Source organism: Tenrec ecaudatus, chromosome X (genome assembly GCF_050624435.1).
Source record: "Tenrec ecaudatus isolate mTenEca1 chromosome X, mTenEca1.hap1, whole genome shotgun sequence".
Classification (NCBI taxonomy): Eukaryota; Metazoa; Chordata; class Mammalia; order Afrosoricida; family Tenrecidae; genus Tenrec; species Tenrec ecaudatus.
In genome coordinates this window covers 77,697,736-77,704,225 of record NC_134548.1, presented here as the reverse complement: position 1 = coordinate 77,704,225, position 6,490 = coordinate 77,697,736, and the positions used below count along the sequence as shown (strand labels likewise).

Genomic DNA, 6,490 nt, shown 5'->3' with positions numbered 1-6,490 from the left:
AAGTCCACTGTGTCGCAAGGTAGCACGAGTAAGAACCAATGGTGTTGAAGGAAGTTCAAGCAACACTAAAATCATTAGCCAAAACAGGGCTTCAGGAACTGATAGAAAAGTCATTGAAATTTTTGAATAAGCTGATGAGGCACTGGAAGCACTTACTTATCTATGCCAGGAAAAGTTGAAGACAGCTAGTTGGTCAACTGTAAGATATCTACTTTGTACGCATTCCATAGAACGGTGATGCAACAGGATATTCAAATTAGAGAACTATATCATTGATATCACTTGCGAGTAAAATGTTGTTGAAGATTATCTAATAATGATTGCAGCAATACATTGACAGGGAGCAGCCAGAAGTTCAGGCCGGATTCACAAGAGGAAGTGGAATCATGGACATATGTAATTTCTGGTGTCAGATGGATTTTGACTGAGAACAGAGAATACCAGAAAGATGTTTGCTTGTGTTTTATTAACTATGCCAAGGCATTTGACTATGTGGATCATAACAAACGATAGAAAACAATAAGAATGGGAATTCCAGAACATTTCATTATGCTCATGAAGAACTTGTACATGGATCAAGAGGCAGATGTATAAACAGAACAAGGGAAAGGTGTGAGTCGGGGTTGTATCTTCTCACTGTACTCATTCAAACTGTATGTTTGGCATATCATCAGAGAAGCCGAGTTCTATGAAGAATGCAGCATCAGGATTCAAGAAAAGTTTATTAACAACCTGAAATATGCAGATGACACAATCTTCCTTGCTGAAAGTGAGGAGGACTGGAAGCACTTGCTGATGAAGATCAAACATTATAGCCTCTGTATGGATTACAGTTCAATGTAAACAAGACCAAAATCCTTACAAATGTACCTTACAAATGTACATCATGATAAATTGAGAAAAGGTTGAAGTTGTCAATAATTTTGTCTGATTTGGATCCACAATCAATGCTCCTGGAAGCAGAAGTCAAGAGATCAAAAGACATGTTGCATTAGTCTGTTTTGCAAGAATATATATATATATATATAGTTTTAATTGATATTCCATATATATTTAAAAGTATCTAAATAATTTTTGAAGAGTGTTTTAAAAGATATGTTGACTACCCTAGCTTATCAGTTAAAAAAATTAAGATAGGGAAGCCATTACTCTGTTGTGCATTGGTATAATTTTCAGACTTGGAAATAGGTCTTCACGAGAGCAAATTATTTGTTCTCAAAATAGAAACAACATTCAGATTTTATAGATTCCATTATTGAAATGAGTGTGGGGACACAAAGACAGGGGCACTTGGGCATTTTTATGAATTAGCACAGAGGTTATTGATAACCAGGAGAAATGCTCAAATAGGTCTCAATTTTCTTAGAAAGAAAATGGCATAAATCATGAAAATATTTATTAAGTCTATATTTCTCTTTACTACTTCTGAAGACTTTTCCTTTGTTCTGTGACCTTCAGAGGTAGGCAGGATTCAGGTACTCATTCCAGTAAGATAAACACTGAAGGATGCCAAGGAAAGTTTGCTCTTGGACCTCATATTCCTGTTCCCCCTCCCACCTTTACGTAAAAAATACTGGTTTTCTGATTAGTTTTCTTTTCAGAAAGTGCGTTAGACATTTCTTGTTTTCAAAACCTATCCTTTACAGAGAAGACAAGAAAGTTTTAAAGTCCATCTTCAGAGTCTTTTGGTATTTTTGCTGACTGAGCAACACTTTGGGTTGAGAGAAATATTTCTTTGTTTTGCTTGTACTCTTTGAGGATGAGAAAGTTGGATATTGTCCAGATGAATGTGTTATCAATGGAGGATTCTTGTCTTTGGAACTAGGCATCTCATGATTGTGATTCCCAGAACTCAGAACCTGCCTCTCAGGTGTCCTCAGAGCAGGGTTAGGTATAGGAGTGCCAAGACTGCCCTTCAGCGAGGAGAGAAAGCTTCTGCTTTTACCTTGATGTTTACTTGTTCTGTTGTGTGTCTTACAAGTAACCAACAATACACTTTGACGTCTTTGAACTTTTTCACATTTTTTGCTTCTTTAAAACTGAGCGTATAACTTTTTGCTTCTTGATTCAGCAGTTTCTGTATTTGGGGTGTCAGTTTGGGCTTGGCTTTAGATGCGCTCGAGAGTTATCCAGCACCAGCAATTGGAAACACAATGTACATGTTTCTTCCAAAGTGTTCTTAGCATCATGTGACGAACTGTAGGCCCGGAGGAAATTGCGGGCTTGGGTGAGGCAGCTAGCTTGTATATCCCATGCCGCAGCCTCAAGGTAATGTTTCTCTCTCACCATAAAGAGTATTTAAAAGCAAATATATTTCTTTGAGGACTAAGGTGCACCTGACCCTAGACATAATATTCTTCATTGCATCATATGCATGGCAAAGTTGTACATTGAATAAGGAAAACTGAAGAAGAACCAACGAATTTGAATTGTAGTGCTGGAGAAGAATATTGAAAATACCATGGACCACTGAAAGTACAAACATATCTGTCGTGGAATAAGTATAGCCAGAGTGCTCCTTAGGGGCAAGGGTGATGAAACTCCGTCTTACATGAGTTCAGGAGAGAACAGGCCCTGGCGAAGGACATCGAGCTTGGTAAAGTACCTGGACAATGAAAGAGAGGAAGGTCCTCAATGAAATGTATTGACACAGTGGATGCAATAATGGGTTTAGGAATAAGAACTATTGTGAGGTTGGCACAAGGCTGGCAGAGTTTCATTCTGTTGTTCATACTGTCACTATGGGTTCTAACCAACTCGATGGTACCTAACAACAACGACAACAACGGATTGATGGGTGTTAGGCAGTCACATGACCTTGTTGCTTGGGCAACTGGATTAGGAGATTATATGACCTGAGGACAGGTGGCTATTTTTGTGTTGGTGTTTAACTTTACAGTGGAAGTCTCCTACAGTATTTTTCATTTTGTAATTGACTTCATGAACTCAGAATAACAGTTTCAGGTCCATCCAGGTTATGAGGTACTTCATAGTTTCCTCACTATTTTGTATGGATGCATAGTATACCATAGTATACCACTGTATAGACCAGATTTCTTTGTTTTCAGCTTCTTGCTATTATGAACTGTGCTGCAATTAACATGGGAGAGCATAGATCTGTTCATTTTCTGTGTATTGCTGGGATTTTTGGCATTTCTGTTCCCAGTTGTTTTATGTAGTACCATATCACTTTGCACAATAGTTGTTTATGTTTAAAATCCCACCAGCAGTGTATAAGAATTCCAATATCTCCCCACCCTACTGATCATTTGTTGTTCTCGGTTTTTGTTTGTTTTCTTTGTTTTCAACAATTGAGCTATTCTTTTGGGTGTAAAGTGATATCACAGGCCTTATTTTGATTTTAATCTCCCAAAGGACTAGTGATTTTGAGCATTTCTTATGTGTTTGTTAGTTATTTTAGCGTCATTTCTATTTCACTATTCATATATCTTGCCCACTTCTAAACTGGATTTTCTTTTTCTTTTTGAGGTGTTGCAGAATTCTATAGATTTTAGTAATATTTAATATTACTAAATCAAATAACTATTTAATATTACTAAATAAAACTTTCTCCTTGTTTTATTGCTAAATATTTTCCCCACTCCTTGGGCTCTCTTCCTACTCTTTCGATGAAGCCTTTTGATGTGTATAGGTGTCTTATTTTTCATAGGCCCTAATCTTCTGCTTTGTCTTCTACTGTGTGTGCTTCCTTTGTTGTATTTGGTAGTATGTGTATGCCCTCTTATAGGACCCTTAAATTTGTCCTAATTTTCTCATTAATAGTCCTTATAGGCTGGGATTTAAATTTAGGTCTTTAATCCACATTGAGTTTATTTTGCGCATGGGCAAGGTATGGGTCCTTTTTCATTTTTCTGCATATGGAGATACAATTTTTTATCACCATTTGTTGAAGAGCCTATATTTTTCCCACTTAATTTTTTGTCCCTTTGTCAAAAATTAGTTGCATGTATATGGGTGCATTTATTTCTGGGTTTCCTATTCTGTTCCATTGGTCTATGCATCTACCATTATACCAATACCAGGCTGTTTTAAGTACTGCAGCTGTGTAATAGGTTTTGAGGTCTGGTAGTGTGGGATTTCCTACTTTTTTCTTCATTTTAAGGAGTTCTTTGTTTATCCTAGGTCTCTTCCCTCTCCAATTACTTTAAAGAATAAAACTGGGATTTAGCTCAGAATTGCATTGTATTTACAGATTGCTTTGAGTAATAGTGACATTTTCACAATATTAAATATTCCTATCCATGAACATTCGTGTTCACCTCTTTAGGTTCTTGTAACAGTGTTCTGTAGTCTTCTTTGTAGAGGTGTTTCATTTCTTTAGTTAGATTTATTCCTACGTGTTTTATCTTTTGGGTGGCTGTTGTAAATACATTGTTTTCTTGGTGTCTTTTTAAAATCTCTCTTTGCTTGTATACAGGAATCCAGTTGATTTTTGCTTATGATTCTTATATATGTTCTACGTTACTAATTCCCTCAATTGTTTCTTAGAATCTTTTTGTAGAGTTGATGTTTTCTGGAGCCCTGATGATGGTGTAGTCTTTATGCCTTGGGCTGCTAACCGCAAGGCAGTTTGAAACCACCTGCCGCTTTGTGAAAAAATTTCAATAAAGATTTCAGTCTTGGAAACCCGCAGGGTAATTCTATTCTATCCTATATGTTTGTTGCGAGTAAGAATTGATTCAATGGAAGTCAGTTTGAGTTTGTGGTTTACTGTATATAAAATCACATTATGTGATAATATTGAGAATTTCACTTTCTGTTCTTTAAATCATTTTATTGGGGGCTTGTACAATTGCTATCACAATCCATACATACATCCATTGTGTCAAGCATATTTGCACATTTGTTGCCACCATCATTCTCAAAACATTTGCTTTCTACTTGAACCCTTGGTGCCTGCTCCTCATTTTCCACCCTCCCTCCCGAATTTCCCTTTCTTAACCCAATTGTATTCCCTTGATTTCTTTGTTTTCTACTACTTCTGGCTATGACTTACATCATTATGTTGAATAAAAATTATGATAGGACCATTCTTGTCTGGTTCTCATTCTCAGGGTCAAAGTTTTCCTCCATTGAACATGATGTTGACTGTTGGTTTTTCATATATGACCATTATTATATAGAGGAATTTCCTTTCTATTCCTATTCTAGTAAGTGTTTTTTCAGAAATGGGTGTGGGGTGATGTAAGATGCTTTTTTTGCATCTACTGATATGTTCATGTGGTTCTTACTTTTTGTATAATTTATGTAGTAGATTATATTTATTGTTTTTCTAACATTAAACCATGGTTGTGCATACAGTATAAATCCATGATCATAGTGAATTATCTTTTGTTATATGTTGTTGGATTCTATTGGCCAGAATTTTGTTGAGAATTTTTGCAACTGTGTTCATTAGGGATATTATTCTGAATTTTGCTATTTTTGTGGAGTGTTTGTCTGATTTTCGTGTCAGAGTTATGCTTGCTTCATAACATGAATTTTGGGAGTTTTCTACCCCTTTCTTTTTTTTCAAAAAATCGTTTATTTGGGGGCTCATACAACTCTTATCACAATCCATACATACATCAATTTGTAAAGCACATTTGTACATTCATTGCGCTTATAATTATCAAAACATTTGCTCTCCACTTAAACCCCTGGTGTCAAGTCCTCATTTTTCTATACTCTGGAATAGCCTGTGTAGAATTGGTGACAGCTCTTCATTGAATAATTAGTAGGATTCCCCTAGGCAGCCATCTGGCCTGAACCTTCTTGGTTGGAAGTTTCTTGATGACCTCCTTTATTTCTTCTTTTGCTATATGTCTGTACAGGTTTCCTACCTCAATCTGTGTTAATTTAGGTAGATGGTGTAATTCAAGGTATTTGTCCATTTCTTCGGTGCTATCAAACTTGTTGGATTACAGTCTTTCATAATAGTGTGCTATTATTTTTATTTCATTTGGATATGCTGTGATGTCACACTTTTCATCTATGATTCTAGATATTTGTATCTTCTCTTTTTTTGTTAAATTTGTCAGCAGTTTGTCAATTTTGTTAATGCTTTCAAAGTCTAGTCTTCCTGATTTTTCATTGTTTTTCTGTTTCCCAGTTCATTTATTTCTGCTTTAATATTTATTATTTCTTTTCTGTTGTTGGTTAAGATGGTTAGGCTGTTGTTGTTGTTCTTGTTTTACTTGTTAAAGGTGTCATGTTAAAGTGTAGATTTTTAATTTTTCCTATTTTGTTGTTCATGAGTGCATTAACTGGTATAAAGATAAGTATTTTTGTTCTGTCCTAAAAGTTTTTAAAATCATTTTATTGAGGTCTCATACAACTCTTATCATAATCCATAATACATCAATTGTATAAAGCACATATGTACATTCGCTACCCTCATCATTCTCAAAACATTTGCTCTCCATGTAAGCCCCTGGCATCGGCTCCGCATTTTTCCCCCTCCCTTCCCTCTCCTGTTCCCTCATGAACC

At 35.8% G+C, this 6,490-nt stretch overlaps 1 pseudogene; it reads right to left on the bottom strand.

The window, feature by feature from the left end:
* Positions 1 to 1,640: 1,640 nt before the first annotated feature.
* Positions 1,641 to 2,289, bottom strand: LOC142433441 (UPF0711 protein C18orf21 pseudogene; annotated as a pseudogene).
* Positions 2,290 to 6,490: the final 4,201 nt, after the last annotated feature.